The sequence below is a fragment of the Eriocheir sinensis genome, unplaced genomic scaffold, assembly GCF_024679095.1.
Source record: "Eriocheir sinensis breed Jianghai 21 unplaced genomic scaffold, ASM2467909v1 Scaffold973, whole genome shotgun sequence".
NCBI classification, from domain to species: domain Eukaryota; kingdom Metazoa; phylum Arthropoda; class Malacostraca; order Decapoda; family Varunidae; genus Eriocheir; species Eriocheir sinensis.
The window spans coordinates 71,294-90,856 of NW_026112356.1; the positions used below are offsets into that span (position 1 = coordinate 71,294).

The window sequence follows — 19,563 nt, forward strand, 5'->3', positions numbered from 1 at the left end:
TGGTAAGGTTAGATTAGGTTTGGTAATCCAAATCACCATTCTGCAGGGAGTTGCCGGAGCCAGTGATGCCGTCGGACACAACAATAATAATAATAATAATAATAATAATAATAATAATAATAATAATAATAATAATAATAATAATCCAAATGACCATTCTGCAGGGAGTTGCCGGAGCCAGTGATGCCGTCGGACATAACAATAATAATAATAATAATAATAATAATAATAATAATAATAATAATAATAATAATAATAATCAAAATGACCGTTCTGCAGGGAGTTGCCGGAGCCAGTGTTGACGTCGGACATGATGCCACACTTTGAGGACGTAGCGATCATTCCTAACCCCGGGGAGCGCGCCGAGGCCATGCGCCAGCTGATCAACCGCCTGCCAACCGCCAACCGCCTGCTGCTACAATACATGTTCAAGCATATGGGACACATCATTGCAAGGGTAACTAGGGATTTTCTTTATGGTAGTTATTTATTTGCTTTTATATATATATTTTTTTTCCTTTGTCTCTCTCTCTCTCTCTCTCTCTCTCTCTCTCTCTCTCTCTCTCTCTCTCTCTCTCTCTCTCTCTCTCTCTCTCTCTCTCTCTCTCTCTCTCTCTCTCTCTCTCATTTTTCACCACCACCACCATGTCTCTGACCCTTTAACACCATCCTTACCCCCCTCCTCCTCCTCCTCCTCCTCTTCTTCCAAACCACCACCACCATCACCACCAAATCTCAACTCCATCACCCTTTCATCACCACATTATCACCACTCAACACCAGTCGGTGGCGCCGTTTCAGGAGGTACTTTAGAGAGAAATCGAGTGCGTGCGTGCGTGCGTTCCGTGACCCCGGCCTTGTCCACGGTCCCTGTAAATACCTGTATATAACCTGTTCACCTAAGACAGACAACCCCCGGGGGCTCCCCTGTGGTCGGCCCCTCTCCCCCTGCCGTGGCCATCACCAGGGGCATTGAATTCTTTGTTAGTTTTGTACCCGTATCTCGTGACCTCCAGTGCCCCGCGTGGTGGCTTCGGCGTGGCGGTAACGGGGCGCGGCGAGGCTGGGCGGGGAGGGGTGACCCAAGACCCATATTCGTAACGTCTTGGGAAACGTATAGTGAACCCCTAGCTCGATTTCACGAGTTAGGTTAGAGTAAGAAAACAACAATTCAAAAGATTGGGTGTTGAGGGAAGGGTAAAAAAAAGAAGAGGAAGAAGACCTTGCTCCGCGATGCAGTGGTTACCGTGCATAGTTCCGTTATAAGGCCTCAAGAGGAGAAAGAAGATCTAGATGCTAGAATTCGGAAATAGGTCATATGGGGTGTCGAGTAGGGGGTTAATGGGGTCAGTAAATTGTTTGGTGATAATTAAATAGGGCGGGGGTTAATAATAAAGGGGGGGGGTCAATAAGAGAAGGTGGAAATCGTAATTAGGTCACATTCGGTTGAGAATAAGGGGTAAATGGGGTCAGTAAATTTCGTGGTGGTAATTAAAGAGGGCGGGGGTTAACGGTAATTGGGGGGGTGCTAATGGGAGTAGGTGAAACTCGAAAATAGGTCATGTGAGGTGTCGAATACTGGTTAAATGGGGTCAGCAAATTGCGTGGTGATAATCAGAGGGGGCGGGGGGTTAGGGTAAGGTGGGGGGCTATTGGGAGTAGGTGGAATTCGTAGTTAGGTCATGTTCGGTGTCGAATAGGGAGTAAATGGGGTCAGTAAATTTCGAGGTGATAATTAAAGGGTGCAGTGGTGAAAAGTAATAGGGGGGGGCTAATGGGAATAGGTGGAATTCGAAAATAGGTCATGTCAGGCGTCGAGTAGCGAATAAATCGGGTCAGTAGTTTGCGTGGTGATAATTAAAGGGGGATGAGGCTGATCGTAATGTGGGGGGCTAATGGGAGTAGGTAGAATATGGAAATGGCGATAAAGCGATAAAATTCATCTTTTCTTGTTTTTCGCAGAGGGGACCATAACCCCAAACACCTTTAATTTTGCCTGGGGCGTTGATTTCAGGCCATGAACGGCTTCCTCATCCTTTTCTACATAAGATGAAATGCCTCTGGGAAATAGGAAAAGGAATAAAAGCGCTTTTTTCTGTAAATCAAAAAAATCACCGAAATATATATATGCAAATATACCCGTTAGTTTTTTGTCTTAGAGCAATTCTGAGTGTACCATTCGATTCGTCGGATTTTTTTGCATCGATTACGTACCCTTTGCAAAGTTCACAGTAAAAACTAAGCGAGAAATATCACATTTTCCATACACGTCGACACAACACCCATACTTCTATGAATTCCTGTTCCATAAGCCTAACCTAACTCGATTTCACGAGTTAGGTTAGAGTAAGAAAACAGCAATTTATAAAATTGGATGTTGTGGGATGGGTCAAAAGAAGAAGAGGAAGAAGACCTTCCCCGCAATGCAGTGGTTACTGTGCATAGCTCCGTTATAAGGCCTCAAGAAGAGGAAGAAGGTCTAGATTTTAGAATTCGGAAAGAGGTCATATGGGGTGTCGAGTAGGGGGTTAATGGGGTCAGGAAATTGCGTGGCGATAATTAGAGGGGGCGGGAGTTCATGATAAAGGGGGGGGGCTAGTGGGAGTAGGTGGAATTCGTAGTTAGGTCATGTTCGGTATGGAATAAGAGGTAAATGGGGTCAATAAATTGCGTGGTAATAAATAAAGAGGGCGGGGGTTAAAGGTAATAGGGGGCTCTAATGGGAGTAAGTGAAACTCGAAAAAAGGTCATGTGAGTTGTCGAATACTATGTAGATGGGGTCAGTAAATTGCGTGGTGACAATCAGACGGGACGAGGGGTTAAGATAAGGGGGGGAGGCTATTGGGATAATCTGGAATTCGTAATTAGGTCATGTTTAGTGTCGAATAGGGAGTAAATGGGGTCAGTAAATTGCGTGGTGATAATTAAAGGGGGCGGGGGAGAAAAGTAATGGGGGAGCTAATGGGAGTAGGTCGAATATGGAAATGGATTTTTTTTTTTCTAAATAGCCTAATCAAATATATCGTAAAATGACAATAACTCCATTACCGTTCTTCGTAAAGCAATTCTAAAGGTACCATTTGAATTGGCGGACGTTTATGCATGGGGTAGGTGCCCATTTCAAAGTTCATACTAAAAACTAAGCGATGAAATTCATCTTTTCTTGTTTTTCGCATAGGCGGACCATACCCCCAAGCACCGTTAATTTTGCCAGTGGCGTTGATTTCAGGCTATGAACGGCTTCTTCATCCTTTTCTACATAAGATGAAATGCCTCTGCATAATAGAAAAAGGAATAAAAGCGGTTTTTTTCTGTAAATCAAAAAAATCTTCGAACATTCCTGATAGTTATATGCAAATATATCCGTTAGTTTTTATCTAAAAACAATTCTGAGTGTACCATTCGATTCCTCGGAGTTTTCTGCATCGACTAGGTACCCTTTGCGAGAAATATCACTTTTCCCAAACATGTCGACACAACACCCAACCTTATGAATTGCTGTTCCCTTACCTTAACCTAACTCGATTTCACGAGTTAGGTTAGAGTAAGAAAACAGCAATTCATAAGATTGGGTGTTGTGGGATGGGTCAAAAGAAGAAGAGGAAGAAGACCTTGCTCCGCGAAGCAGTGGTTACTGTGCATAGCTCCTTTATAAGGCCTCAAAAAGAGGAAGAAGATCTAGACGCTAGAATTCGGAAATAAGTCATATGGGGTGTCGAGTAGGGGGTTAATGAGGTCAGTAGATGGCGTGATGATAATTAGACGATGCGGGGATTCATGATAATGTGGGGGGGCTTATGTGAGTAGGTGGAATTCGTAATTAGTTCATGTTAGGTATCGAATAAGGGGTAAATGGGGTCAGTAAATTGCGTCGTGATAATTAAAGGGGGCGGGGGTTAACGGTAATATGGGGGGGCTAATGGGAGTAGGTGAAACTCGAAAATAGGTCATGTGAGATGTCGAATACTGGTAAAATGGGGTCAGTAAATTGCGTGGTGAAGATCAGAGGGGGCGGGGCTTAGGATAAGGGGGGGGGGGGCTATTGGGAGTAGGTGGAATTCGTAATTAGGTCATGTTCGGTGTCGAATAGGGAGCAAATGGGGTCAGTAAATTGCGTGGTGATAATTAAAAAGGGCGGGGGTGAGAAGTAATAGGGGAGGCTAATGGGAATAGGTGGAATTCGAGAATAGGTCGTGTCAGGTGTCGAATAGGGAATAAATCGGGTCAGTAATTTGCGTGGTGATAATTAAAGGGGGATGAGGTTGATGGTAATGAGGGGAGCTAATGGGAGAAGGTGGAATACGGAAATGGCTTCATTTTATTTTTTTATATAAAATTAGCCTAATAAAATACATCGTAAAATGACAATAACTCCATTACCGTTCTTCGTAAAGAAATTCTGAAAGTACCATTTCAATCGGTGGACATTTATGCATGGGGTAGGTGCCCATTTCAAAGTTCATACTAAAAAATAAGCGATAAAATTCAACTTTTCTCGTTTTTTGCAAAGGGACCATACCCCCTAACACCGTTCATTTTGCCCGGTGCGTTCATTTCAGGCCATGAACGGCTTCCTCATCCTTTTCTACATAAGATGAAATGCCTCTGGGAAATAGAAAAAGGAATAAAAGCGATTTTTTTCTGTAAATCAACTACTACTACTACGTACTACTACTACTACTACTACTACTACTACTACTACTATATACTACTACAGGTGTTATAAAGTGAAAACAGATGTCATTATGTTCAAAAAGTAATTTATTATGACCTTTACATATCCATGCATTGACCTCAAGTTTATAATATATTCGAGGTCAAGGTTGATGTGTGTAGTTTTCATGTAGGGACAAGCTGGCTAAGTACAGCTTGACCCCTGACCCCCAAGATGAGCTGACGCGCAGGAATAGTTATAAGTCTACCCTCGTAAGACAGCATTTTTGAGGATATCAGTGCATTCAGTCAGTCAGTTATTCAGTCAGCCAGTCAGTGACAGTCAGTCCATCCGTTAAGAAAGTCAGTCAGTCTCACACACACACACACACACACACACACACACAGAGAGAGAGAGAGAGAGAGAGAGAGAGAGAGAGAGAGAGAGAGAGAGAGAATTATAGAAGCCATGAAGAGTTTTCTGGCAAAGATGTGGTGTGCAAGAAATAGGGATTTGAAGATTTGTAATGGATACTGCTTGTGTTGTTTTGTTTATTACAGGTTGTGCCGATACGAAGGCCTGACTCTCCAACGGGTCACCTGTACAGGATGAGCAGGAGCAAGACCGCCAGCCCGCCTTGGCCCCTCAGCCCGCTCCAAGGCTCCCTCCATGGCCTCCTGCAGGGCTTGAGGTGGTCAGGCTCCCCATAGTGCTGCCCCTCGCAGTGCCAGGGCAGTGCCACACCTGTAAGCTTCGGCGCCATGCCCGGTTTGAGGGCGCCGCTGGCCTGTGAGTGTTGACCTCGTGTTTGACCTTATTTTGAAGCTACTATTATTATTAGTCTTCATTAATGAATGAGTGCCTGAAGTGTCTGTTTTGGCTCTGGGGTGCCGCACATAACCTATTCCCAAAGGTTAAAAAGGAGGTCAATCAGGCTTTCACGAGTGAAACCAAATTACTCCAGAATCACACCCAACACACTGAATTGCTCCAGCATCACACCCAACACACTGAATTACTCCAGAATCATACCCAACACACACTGAATTGCTCCATAATCACACCCAACACATTGAATTCCTCCATAGTCACACAAAACACATTGAATTCCTCCAGAATCACACCCAACACACACTGAATTATTCCTGAATCACACCCAACACACACTGAATTACTCCAGAACTACACCCAACACACACTCAAACACACATGATTTTCAGTTAGCTTTGTGGACTGATTCTAGATAATGCGGCGGGCAACTATCAGTTGCATGAAACGCATATTTGTGTTGGCTGTTCGGGGGACCGTGGAGCCGAGTGTGCAGGGAAGGAGAGTGAATGAAGTGTAATTGTTAGTGTTGGTGTGTTGTGGTGACAAGTGAGTGTGTATTAGTTTTCTGAATGAGTCTATTGTACCCCAATCTGTAGAGGGAGGCTGTTCCAGTGGTGTATGGTGCGTGTAAATTATGAAAGTAAGAAAGTATACCCGTTAGTTTTTATCTTAGAGCAATTCTGAAAGTACCATTCCATTCGGCGGACGTTTCTGCATCGGGTGGGTGCTCATTTCAAAGTTCATACTAAAAAGTAAGCGATAAAACTCATCTTTTCTTGTTTTTCGCAGAGGGGACCACACCAACAAACACCGTTAATTTTGCCTGGGGCGTTGATTTCAGACCATGAACGGCTTCCTCATCCTTTTCTATATAAGATGAAATGCATCTGGGAAATAGAATAAGGAATAAAAGCAGTTTTTTTTCTGTAAAACAAAAAAATACCCGAACATTCCTGATAGTTATATGCAAATATATCCGTTAGTTTTTATCTTAGAGCAATTCTGAGTGTACCATTCGATTCGTCGGAGTTTTCAGCATCGAATAGGTACCCTTTGCAAAGTTCAGAGTAAAAACTAAGCGAGAAATATCACATTTTTCATACACGTCGACACAACACCCATACATATGGATTGCTGTTCCATTAGCCTAACCTAACTCGATTTCACGAGTTACGTTAGAGTAAGAGAACAGCAATTCATAAGATTGGGCGTTGTGTGATGGGTCAAAAGAAGAAGAGGAAGAAGACCTTGCTCCGCGATGCAGTGGTTACCGTGCATAGCTCCGTTATAAGACCTTAAGAGGAGAAAGAATATCAAGATGCTACAATTCGGAAATAGGTCATATGGGGTGTCGAGTAGAGGGTTAATGGGGTCAGTAAATTGCGTGGTGATAATGAGATAGGGCGGGGGTTCATGATAATGTGGGGTGTGCTAATGGGAGTAATTGGAATTCGTAATTAGGTCATGCTCGGTATCGAATAAGGGGTGATTGGGGTCAGTAAATTGAGTGGTGATAATTAAAGGGGGCGGGGGCTAGCGGTAATTGGGGGGTGGTAATGGGAGTAAGTAAAACTCAAAAATAGGTCATGTGAGGAGTCGAATACTGGGTAAATGGGGTCAGTAAAATGTGGGGTAATTATTAGAGGGGGCGGGGGTTAAAATAAAGGGAGGGGGCTATTGGGAGTAGGTGGAATTCGTAATTAGTTCATGTTCGGTGTCGAATAGGGAGTTAAGGAGGAGGTTAAGGATAGACCGAGGATAAACATCCTCGGTCTATCCTTAACTCAAAATCTCAACTGGAAACTTCATATCTCATCTCTTACTAAATCAGCTTCCTCGAGGCTGGGCGATCTGTACCGTCTCCGCCAGTTCTTCTCCCCTGCACAGTTGCTGTCCATATACAGGGGCATCACTCACCTCCACTCACACAGCTCTTCTGGACAGAGTGGAGGCTAAGGCTCTTCGTCTCATCAGCTCTCCTCCTCATACTGATAGTCTTCTACCTCTTAAATTCCGCCGCAATGTTGCCTCTCTTTCTATCTTCTATCGATATTTCCACGCTGACTGCTCTTCTGAACTTGCTAACTGCATACCTACCCCCCTCCCGCGGCCACGCTGCACTCGACTTTCTACTCATGCTCATCCCTATACTGTCCAAACCCCTTATGCAAGAGTTAACCAGCATCTTCATTCTTTCATCCCTCACGCTGGTAAACTCTGGAACAATCTTCCTTCATCTGTATTTCCTCCTGCCTACGACTTGAACTCTTTCAAGAGGAGGGTATCATGACACCTCTCCTCCCGCATTTGATATTCCTTTCGGCCACCTCTTTTGTATCTTTTTTAGGAGCAGCGAGTAGCGGACTTTTTTTTTATTATTGTTTTCTTTTGTGTGTGTGCCCTTGAGCTGCCTCCTTTGTTGTAAAAGAAAAAAAATAGGGTCAGTAAATTGCGTGGTGATAATTAAAAGGGGTGGAGATGATAAGTCATTGAGGGGGGGGGCTAATGGAAATAGGTGTAATTCGAGAATAGGTCATCTCAGGTGTCGAATAGGGAATAAATCGGGTCAGTAATTTGCGTGGTGATAATTAAGGTGGGATGAGGTTGATGGTAATGGGGGGGGGGGGTTAATGGGAGTAGGTGGAATACGGAAATGGCTTCATTTTATTTTTTTAAATAAAAATAGCCTAATAAAATACATCGTAAAATGACAATAACTTCATTAGCGTTCATCGTAAAGCAATTCTGAAAGTACCATTCGATTCGGCGGACGTTTCTGCATGGGGTAGGTGCCCAATTCAAGGTTCATACTAAAAACTAAGCGATAAAATTCATCTTTTCTTGTTTTTCGCAAAGGGGACCATACCCCCAAACACCGTTAATTTTGCCTGGGGCGTTGATTTCAGGCCATGAACGGCTTCCTCATTTTTTTCTACATAAGATGTAATGCCTCTGGGAAATAGAAAAAGGAATAAAAGCGGTTTTTTTCTGTAAATCAAAAAAATCCCCGAATATTCCTGATAGTTATATGCAAATATACCCGTTAGTTTTTATCTTAGAGCAATTCTGAGTGTACCATTCGATTCGTCGGAGTTTTCTGCATCGATTAGGTACGCTTTGCAAAGTTCAGAGTAAAAACTAAGCGAGAAATATCACATTTTCCATACACGTCGACACAACACCCATACTTATGAATTGCTGTTCCATTAGCCTAACCTAACTCGATTTCACGCATTAGGCTAGAGTAAGAAAACAGCAATTCATAAGATTGGGTGTTGTGGGATGGGTCAAAAGAAGAAGAGGAAGAAGACCTTGCTCCGCAATGCAGTGGTTACTGTGCATAACTCCGTTATAAGGACTCAAGAAGAGGAAGAAGGTCTAGATTTTAGAATTCGGAAATAGGTCATATGGGGTGTCGAGTAGAGGGTTAATGGGGTCAGTAAATTGCGTGGTGATAATTAGAGGGGGCGGGGGTTAACGGTAACTGGGGGTGGACTAATGGGAGTAAGTGAAACTCGAAAATAGGTCATGTGGGGTGTCGAATACTGGATAAATGGGGTCAGTAAATTGCGTGGTGATAATCAGAGGGGGCGGGAGGTTAGGGTAAGGAGGGGGTGCTATTGGGAGTAGGTGGAATTCGTAATTAGGTCATGTTCGGTGTCGAATAGTGAGTAAATGTAGTCAGTAAATTACGTGATAATGAAAAGGGGCAAGGGGTGAAAAGTAATTTGGGGGGCTAATGGGAATATTTGGAGCTCGAAAATACGTCATGTCAGGTGTCGAATAGGGATTAAATCGGGTCAGTAATTTGGGTGGTGATAATTAAAAGGGGATAAGGTTGATGGTAATGGGGATGGGCTAATGGGAGTAGGTGGAATACGGAAATGGCTTTATTTTTTTTTTTATATATAAAAACAGCCTAATAAAATACATCGTAAAATAACAATAACTCCATTAGCGTTCATCGTAAAGCAATTCTGAAAGTACCATTCGATTCGACGGACGTTTCTGCATGGGGTAGGTGCCCATTTCAAATTTCATACTAAAAACTAAGCGATAAAATTCATCTTTTCTTGTTTTTCGCAAAAGGGGACCATACCCCCAAACACCGTTAATTTTGCCTGAGGCGTTGGTATCAGGCCATGAACTGCTTCGTCATCCTTTTCTACATAAGGTGAAATGCCTCTGGGAAATAGAAAAAGGAAAAAAAGCGTTTTTTTTTTCTGTAAATCAAAAAAAATCCTCGAACATTCCTGATAGTGGTATTTAAATATACCCGTTAGTTTTTATCTTAGAGCAATTCTGTGTGTACCATTCGATTCGTCGGAGTTTTCTGCATCGATTAGGTACCCTTTGCAAAGTTCAGATTAAAAACTAAGCGAGAAATATCACATTTTCCATACACGTCGACACAACACTTATACTTATGAATTGCTGTTCCATTAGTCTAACCTATCTTGATTTCACGAGTTAGGTTAGAGTAAGAAAACAGCAATTCATAAGATTAGATGTTGTGGGATGGGTCAAAAGAAGAAGAGGAAGAAGAACTTTCTCCGCAATGCAGTGGTTACTGTGCCTAGCTCCGATATAAGGCCCCTATAAGAGAAAAAAGATCTAGATGCTAGAATTTGGAAATAGGTTATATGGGGTGTCGAGTAGGGGGTTAATGGGGTCAGTAAATTGCGTGGCGATAATTAGAGGGGGCGGGAGTTCATGATAATGGGGGAGGGGGGGGGTAATGGGAGTAGGTGGAATTCGTAATTAGGTCATGTTCGGTATCAAATAAGGGGTAAATGGGGTCAGTAAATTGCGTCGTAATAATTAAAGAGGGCCCGGGTTAACGGTAATGGGGGGGGGCTATTGGGAGTAGGTGAAACTCGAAAAAAGGTCATGTGAGGTGTCGAATACTGGGTAAAAGGGGTCAGCAAATTGCGTGGTGATAATCAGAGGGGGCGGGGGGTTATGGTAAGGGGGGGGGGGTATTGGGAGTAGGTGGAATTCGTAATTAGGTCATGTTTGGTGTTGAATAGGGAGTAAATGGAGTTAGTAAATTGCGTGGTGATAATTAAATGGGGCGAGGGTGAGAAGTAATGGGTGGGGAGGCAAATGGGAGTAGGTGAAATTCGGAAATAGGTCATCTGAGGTGTCGAATAGGGAATAAATCGGGACAGTAATTTGCGTGGTGATAATTAAAGGGGGATGAGGTTGATGGTAACGGAGGGGGGGCTAATTGGAGTAGGTGGAATACGGAAATGGCATCATTTTATTTTTTTTATATAAAAATAGCCTAATAAAATACATCGTAAAATGACAATAACTCCATTACCGTTCTTCGTAAAGCAATTCTAAAAGTACCATTTAAATCGGCGAACGTTTATGCATGGTGTAGGTGCCCATTTCAAAGTTCATACTAAAAACTAAGCGATAAAATTCATCTTTTCTTGTTTTTCGCAAATGGGACCATACCCCCAAACACCGTTAATTTTGCCTGGGGTGTTGCTTTCAGGCCATGAACGGGTTCCTCATCCTTTTCTACATAAGATGAAATGCCTCTGGGAAATAGAAAAAGGAATAAAAGCGGGTTTTTTTCTGTAAATCAAAAAAATAACCGAACATTCCTGATACTTTTATGCAAATATATCCGCTAGTTTTTATCTTAGAGCAATTCTGAGTGTACCATTCGATTCGTGGGATTTTTTTGCATCGATTATTTACCCTTTGCAAAGTTCATAATATTAAGCGAGAAATATCACATTTTCCGTATATTTCGACACAACACCATAACTTATGAATTGCTGTTTCCTTACTCGAGTTAGGTTAGTGTAAGAAAACAGCAATTCATAAGATTGGGTGTTGTGTGATGGGTCAAAAGAAGAAGAGGAGGAAGAACTTGCTCCGCGATACAGTGGTTACCGTGAATAGCTCCTTTATAAGGCCTTTAGAAGAGAAAAAAAATCTAGATGCTAGAATTTGGAGATAGGTTATATGGGGTGTCGAGTAGGGGGTTAATGGGGTCAGTAAATTGCGTGGCGATAATTACAGGGGGCGGGAGTTCATGATAATGGGGAGGGGGTGGGCTAATGGGAATAGGTGTAATTCGTAATTAGGTCATGTTCGGTATCGAATAACTGGTAAATGGGGTCAGTAAATTGCGTGGTAATAATTAAAGAGGGCGGGGGTTAACGGTAATGGGGGGGGGGCTAATGGGAGTACGTGAAACTCTGCAAAAGGTCATGTGAGATGTCGAATACTGGGTAGATGGGGTCAGTAAATTGCGTGGTGATAATCAGAGGGGGCGGGAGGTAAGGGTAAGGGTTGGGGGCTATTGGGAGTAGGTGGAATTCGTAATTAGGTCATATTCGGTGTCGAATCGGGAGTAAATGGGGTCAGTAAATTGCGTGGTGATAATTAAAGGGGGCGGGGGTGAGAAGTAATGGGGGGGGCTAATGGGAGTAGGTGAAATTCGGATATAGGTCATATGAGGTGTCGAATAGGGAATAAATCGGGTCAGTAATTTGCGTGGTGATAATTAAAGGGGGATGAGGTTGATGGTAACGGGGGGGGGGGGCTAATGGGAGTAGGTGGAATACGGAAATGGCTTCATTTTATTTTTCTATATAAAAATAGCCTAATAAAATACATCGTAAAATGACAATAACTCCATTACCGTTCTTCGTAAAGCAATTCTGAAAGTACCATTTGAATTGGAGGACGTTTATGCATGGGGTAGGTGCCCATTTCAAAATGCAGACTAAAAACTAAGCGATAAAATTCAACTTTTTTTGTTTTCCCATAGGGGACCATACCCCCAAACACCGTTAATTTTGCCCTGAGCGTTGCTTTCAGGCCATAAACGGCTTCCTCATCCTTTTCTACATAAGATGAAATGCCTCTGGGATATATAAAAAAGAATAAAAGTGGTTTTTTTCTGTAAATCAAAAAAATCCCCGAACATTCCTGATACTTATATGCAAATATATCCGTTAGTTGTTATCTTAAAGCAATTGTGAGTGTACCATTCGATTCGTCGGAGTTTTCAGCATCGATTAGGTAGCGTTTGCAAAGTTCAGAGTAAAAACTAAGCGAGAAATATCACATTTTCCGTACATGTCGACACAACACCCAAGCTTAGGTTAGAGTAAGAAAACAGCAATTCATAAGATTGGGTGTTGTGTAATGGGTCAAAAGAAGAAGAGGAAGAAGACCTTGCTCCGCGATGCAGTGGTTACCGTGCATAGCTCCGTTATAAGGCCTCAAGAAGAAAAGGAAGATCTAGATGCTAGAATTCGGAAATAGGTAATATGGGGTGTCGAGTAGGGGGTAAATGGGGTCAATAAATTGCGTGGCGATAATTAGAGGGGGTAGGAGTTCATGATAATGGGGGGGGGACTAATGGGAGTAGGTGGTATTCGTAATTAAGTCATGTTCGGTATCGAATCAGGGGTAAATGGGGTCAGTAAATTGCGTGGTAATAATTAAAGAGGGCGGGGGTTAACGGTAATGAGGAGGGGGCTAATGGCAGTAGGTGAAACTCGAAAAAAGGTCATGTGAGGTGTCGAATACTGAGTAGATGGGGTCAGTAAATTGCGTGGTGATAATCAGAGGGGGCGGGGGGCTAGGGTAAGGGGGGGAGGCTATTGGGAGTATCTGGAATTCGTAATTAGGTCATGTTCGGTGTCGAATAGGGAGTAAATGGGGTCAGTAAATTGCGTGGTGATAATTAAAGGGGACGGGGATGAAAAGTAATAGTGGGGACTAATGGGAATAGGTGGAATTCGTGAATAGGTCATCTCAGGTGTCGAATAGGGAATAAATCGGGTCAGTAATTTGCGTGATGATAATTAAAGGGGGATGAGGTTGATGGTAATGGGGGGGGGGCTAATGGGAGTAGGTGGAATACGGAAATGGCTTCATTTTATTTTATTTTTATAAAAATAGCCTAATGATATACATCGTAAAATGACAATAACTCCATTAGCGTTCATCGTAAAGCAATTCTGAAAGTACCATTCGATTCGGCGGACGTTTCTGCATGGGGTAGGTGCCATTTCAAAGTTCATACTGAAAACAAAGCGATAAAATGCATCTTTTCTTATTTTTCGCAGAGGGACCATACCCCCAAACACCGTTAATTTTGCCTAGGGCGTTGATTTCAGGCCATGAACGGCCTCCTCATCCTTTTCTACATGAGATGAAATGCCTCTGGGGAATACAAAAAGGAATAAAAGCGGTTTTTTTTCTGTAAATCAAAAAAATCCCCGAACATTCCCAATAGTTATATGAAAATATATCCTTTAGTTTTCATCTTAGAGCAATTCTGCGTGTGCCATTCGATTCGTCGTAGTTTTCCGCGTCGATTAGGTACCCTTTCCAAAGTTCAGATTAAAAACTAAGCGATAAATATGACATTTTTTTTATACACGTCGTTACAACACCCATACTTATGAATTACCGTTCCATTAATCTAATCTAACTCGATTTCACGAGTTAGGTTAGAGTAAGAAAACTGCAATTCATAAGATTGGGTGTTATGGGATGGGTCAAACGAAGAAGAGGAAGAAGACCTTGCTCCGCAATTCAGTGGCTACTGTGCATAGCTCCGCTATAAGGCCTCAAGAAGAGGGAAAAGGTCTAGATTTTAGAATTCGGAAATGGGTCATATGGGGTGTCGAGTAGGGGGCTAAAGGGGTCAGTAAATTGCGTGGTGATAATTAGAGGGGCAGAGGTTCATGATAATGTGGGATGGCTAATGGTACTAATTGGAATTCGTAATTAGGTCATGTTCGGTATCGAATAAGGGGTAAATGGGGTCAGTAAATGGCGTGGTGATAATTAAAGGGGGCGGGGGTGAAAAGTAATTAGGGGGGCTAATGGGAATAGGTGGAAATAAAAATATGGAAATGACTTCATTTTATTTTTTATATAAAAATAGCCAAATAAAATACATCGTAAAATGACAATAACTCTATTAACGTTCATCGTAAAGCGCCTCTGAAAGTACCGTTCGATTCGGCGTACGTTTCTGCATGGGGTAGGTGCCCATTTCAAAGTTCATACTAAAAACTAGGCGATAAAATTCATCTTTTCTTGTTTTTCGCAAAGGGGACCATTCTCCCAAACACAATTAATTTTGCCTAGGTTGTTGATTTCAGGCCATAACTGCTTCCTCATCCTTTTCTACATTAGATGAAATGCCTCTACGAAAAAGAAAAAGGAATAAAAGTTTATTTTTTTCTGTAAATAAAAAAAAAATCATCGAACATTCCTGATAGTTATATGCAAATATACCCGTTAGTTTTCATCTTAGAGCAATTCTAAGTGTAACATTCGATTCGTCGAAGTTTTCTGCATCGATTAGGTACCCTTTCCAAAGTTCAGAGTAGAAACTAAGCGAGAAATATCACATTTTCCATTCACGTCGACACAACACCGATACTTATGAATTGCTGTTCCATTAGCCTTACCTAGCTCGATTTCACGGGTAAGGTTAGAGTAAGAAAACAGCAATTCATAAGATTGGGTGTTGTGGGATGGGTCAAAAGAAAGAAGAGGAAAAAGACCTTGCAGTGGTTACTGTGCTTAGCTCCGTTATAAGGCCTCAAGAAGAAGAAGAAGAAGAAGAAGGTCTAGATTTTAGAATTCGGAAATAGGTCATATGGGGTGTCGAGTAGGGGGTTAATGGGGTCAGTAAATTGCGTGGTGATAATTAGAAGGGGCGGAGGCTCATGATAATGTGGGGGGGGGCTAATGGGAGTAATTGTAATTGGTATTTAGGTAATGTTCGGCATCGAATAAGAGGTATATGAGATCAGTAAATTGCGTGGTGATAATTAAAGGGGGCGAGGGTTAACGGTAATTTGGGGGGACTAATGAGAGTAGGTGAAACTCGAATTTATGTCATGTCAGGTGTCGAATAGGGATTAAATCGGGTCAGTAAATTACGTGGTGATAATTAAAGAGGGATGAGGTTTATGGTAATGGTAGGGGTCAAATTGGAGTAGGTGGAATACGGAAATGACTTCATTTTATTTTTTTATATAAAAATAGACTAATAAAATACATCGTAAAATGACAATAACTCTATTAGCGTTCATCGTAAAGCAATTCTGAAAGTACCGCTCGATTCGGCAAACGTTTCTGCATGGGGTAGGTGCCCATTTCAAAGTTCATACTAAAAACTAATCGATTAAATTCATCTTTTCTTATTCGCAAAGGGGATCATACCCCCAGACACCGTTAATTTTGCCCGGAGCGTTGATTTCAGGCCATGAACGAATTCCTTATCCTTTTCTACATAAGATGAAATGCCTTTGGGAAATAGAAAAAGGGAGTATTGGGAGTAGATGGAACTCGTAATTAGGTCATGTTCGGTGTCGAATAGGAAGTAAATGGGGTCAGTAAATTGCATGGTGGTAATCAAAGGGGGATGAGGTTGATGGTAATAGGGGGGTGCTAATGGGAGTAGGTGGAATACGGAAATGACTTCGTTTTATTTTTTAATATAATGCATTAATAAAATGCATCGTAGAATGACAATAGCTCCATTAGCTTTAATCGTAAAGCAATTCTGAAAGTACTGTTCGATTCGGCGGACGTTTCTGCATGGGGTGGGTGCTCATTTCAAAGTTCATACTAAAAAGTAAGCGATAAAACTAACCTTTTCTTGTTTTTTGCAGAGGGGACCACACCCCAAAACACCGTTAATTTTGCCTGGGGCGTTGATTTCAGGCCATGAACGGCCTCCTCATCCTTTTCTACATAAGATGAAATGCCTCTGGGAAACAGAAAAAGGAATAAAAGCGTTTTTTTCTGAAAATTAAAAAAATCCCCGAACAATTCTGATAGTTATATGCAAATATATCCGTTAGTTTTTATCTTAAAGCAATTCTGAGTGTACCATTCGATTCGTCGGAGTTTTCAGCATCGATTAGGTACCCTTTGCAAAGTTCAGAGTAAAAACTAACCGAGAAATATCACATTTTCCATACACGTCGTCACAACACCCATACTTATAATTTGCTGTTCCTTTAACATAACATAACACAATTTCAGTAGCTAGAGTAAGAAAACAGCAATTCATAAGATTGGGTGTTGTGTGATGGGTCAAAAGAAGAAGAGGAAGAAGACCTTGCTCCGCGATGCAGTGGTTACCGTGCATAGCTCCGTTATAAGGCCTCAAGAAGAGAAAGAAGATCTAGATGCTAGAATTCGGAAATAGGTCATATGGGGTGTCGAGTACGGGGTTAATGGGGTCAGTAAATTGCGTGGTGATAATTAGACAGCGCAGGGGTTCATGATAATATGGGGTTGGGGCTAATGGGAGTAGTTGGAACTCGTAATTAGGTCATGTTCCGTATCGAATAAAGGGAAGATGGGGTCAGTAAATTGCGTGGTGATAATTAAAGGGGGCGGGGGTTAACGGTAAATGGGGGGGGGGCTAATGGGAGTATGTAAAACTCGAAAATAGGTTATGCAAGCTGTCGAATACTGGTAAATATGGTCAATAAATTGTGGGGTGATGATCAGAGGGGCGGGGGATTAGGATAAGGGGGCTATTGGGATTAAGTGGAATTCGTAATTACGTCATGTTCGGTGTCGAATAGGGAGTAAATAGGTTCAATAAATTGCGTGGTGATAATTAAAGGGGGCGGGGATAAAAAGTAATGGGGGGCTAATGGGAATAGGTGGAATTCAAGAATACGTCACCTAAGGGCTCGAATAGGGAATAAATCGGGTCAGTAAATTGCGTAGTGATAATTAAAAGGGGATAAGGTTGATGGTAATGTGGGGGGGGTGGCTAATGGGAGTAGGTGGAATACGGAAATGGCTTCATTTTTTTTTTTTTTAAATAGCCTAATAAAGTACATCGTAGAATTACAATAACTCCATTAGCGTTCATCGTGAAGCAATTCTGAAAGTATCATTCGATTCGGCGGACGTTTCTGCACGGGGTTGGTGCCCATTTCAAAGTTCATACTAAAAACTTTGCGATAAAATTTATCTTTTCTTGTTTTTCGCAGAGGTGACCATACCCCAAACACCGCCTGGGGCGTTGATTTCAGGCCATGAACTACTTCCTCATCCTTTTCTACATAAGATGAAATGCCTCTGAGAAATAGAAAAAGGAATAAAAGATGTTTTTTTTCTATAAATCAAAAAAAAAAACGAACATTCCTGATAGTTATATGCAAATATATCCGTTAGTTTTTATCTTAGAGCAATTCTGAGTGTACCATTCGATTCGTCGGAGTTCTCAGCATCGATTAGGTACGCTTTGCAAAGTTCAGATTAAAAATTTATCGAGAAATATCACATTTTTTATACACGTCGACACAACACCCATACCTATGAATTGCTGTTCCATTAGCCTAGCCTAACTCGATTTCACGAGTTAGGTTAGAGTAAGAAAACAGCAATTCATAAGATTGGGTGTTGAAGGAAGGGTCAAAAGAAGAAGAGGAAGAAGACCTTGCTCCGCGATCCAGTGGTTACCGTGCATAGCTCCGTAATAAGACCTCAAGAAGAGGAAGGAGGTCTTGATGTTAAAATTCGGAAATAGGTCATATGAGGTGTCGAGTAGGGGGTTAATGGGGTCAGTAAATTGCGTGGTGATAATTAGAGTGGGCGGAGGTTCATGATAAAGTGGGGGGGGCTAATGGGAGTAATTGGAATTCGTAATTAGGTCATGTTCGGTATCGAATAAAGGGTAAATGGGGTCAGTAAATTGCATGGTGATAATTAAAGGGGGCGGGGGTTATCGGTAATTGCGGGGGGACTAATGGGAGTAGGTGAAACTCGAAAATAGGTCAGGTGAGGTGTCGAATACTGGTTAAATGGGGTCAATAAATTGCTTGGTGATAATCAGAGGGAACGGGGGGCTAGGGTAAGGTTGGGGGCTATTGGGAGTAGGTGAAATTCGTAATACGTTCATGTTCGGTGTCGAATAGTAAGTAAATGGGGTCAGTAAATTGCGCGGTGATAATTAAAGGCTGCGGGGGTGAAAAGTAATGGGGAGGGACTAATGGGAATAGGTGGATTTCAAAAATAGGTCATGTCAGGTGTCAAATAGGGAATAAATCGGTTCAGTAATTTGCGTGGTGATGATTAAAGGGAATGAGGTTGATGGTAATGGGGCGGGCTGGGAGTAGGTGGAATACGGAAATTGCTTCATTTTATTTTTTTTTATATATATAAATAGCCTAATACAATACATCGTAAAATGACAATAACTCCATTAGCGTTCATCGTAAAGCAATTCTGAGAGTACCATTCGATTCGGGGGACGTTTCTGCATGGGGTAGGTGCCCATTTCAAAATTCATATTAAAAAGTAAGCGATAAAATTCATCTTTTCTTGTTTTTCGCAAAGGGGACCATACCCCCAAACACCGTTAATTTTGCCTGGGGCGTTGATTTCAGGCCATGAACGGCTTCCTCATCCTTTTCTACATAAGATGAAATGCCTCTGGGAAATAGAAAAAGGAATAAAAGCGGTTTTTTCTGTAAATCAAAAAAATCACCGAACATTCCTGACACGTTAGTTGTTATCATAAAGCAATTATGAGTGTACCATTCGATTCGTCGGAGTTTTCAGCATCGATTAGGTACGCTTTGCAAAGTTCAGATTAAAAACTAAGCGAGAAATATGACATTTTTTATACACGTCGACACAACACCCATACTTATGAATTGCTGTTCCATTAGCCTAACCTAACTCGATTTCACGAGTAAGGTTAGAGTAAGAAAACAGCAATTCATAAGATTGGGTGTTGAGGGAAGGGTCAAAAGAAAAAGATGAAGAAGACCTTGCTCCGCGATGCAGTGGTTACCGTGCATTGATCCGTTATAAGGCCTCAAGAAGAGAAGAAAGATCTAGATGCTAGAATTCGGAAATAGGTCATATGGGGTGTCGAGTATGGGGCTAATGGGGTTAGGAAATTGCGTGGTGAAAATTAGATAGGACGGGGGTTCATGATAATGAGGGGAGGGCTTATGGGAGTAGGTGGAACTAGTAGTTAGGTCATGTTCGGTATCGAATAAGGGGTAAATGGGGTCAGTAAATTGCGTGGTGATATTTAA

At 42.0% G+C, this 19,563-nt stretch overlaps 1 long non-coding RNA gene across 4 annotated transcripts in view; it reads left to right on the forward strand.

The window, feature by feature from the left end:
- LOC126995063 (uncharacterized) overlaps positions 1-19,563 on the forward strand; it is a 90,221-nt gene that overhangs the window by 63,573 nt on the left and 7,085 nt on the right. For all 4 annotated transcript variants that reach the window (XR_007749887.1, XR_007749889.1, XR_007749888.1 and 1 more), the window contains one exon: positions 280-457. This is a non-coding gene — a long non-coding RNA (uncharacterized LOC126995063). The remainder of the gene's footprint in view (positions 1-279; positions 458-19,563) is intronic.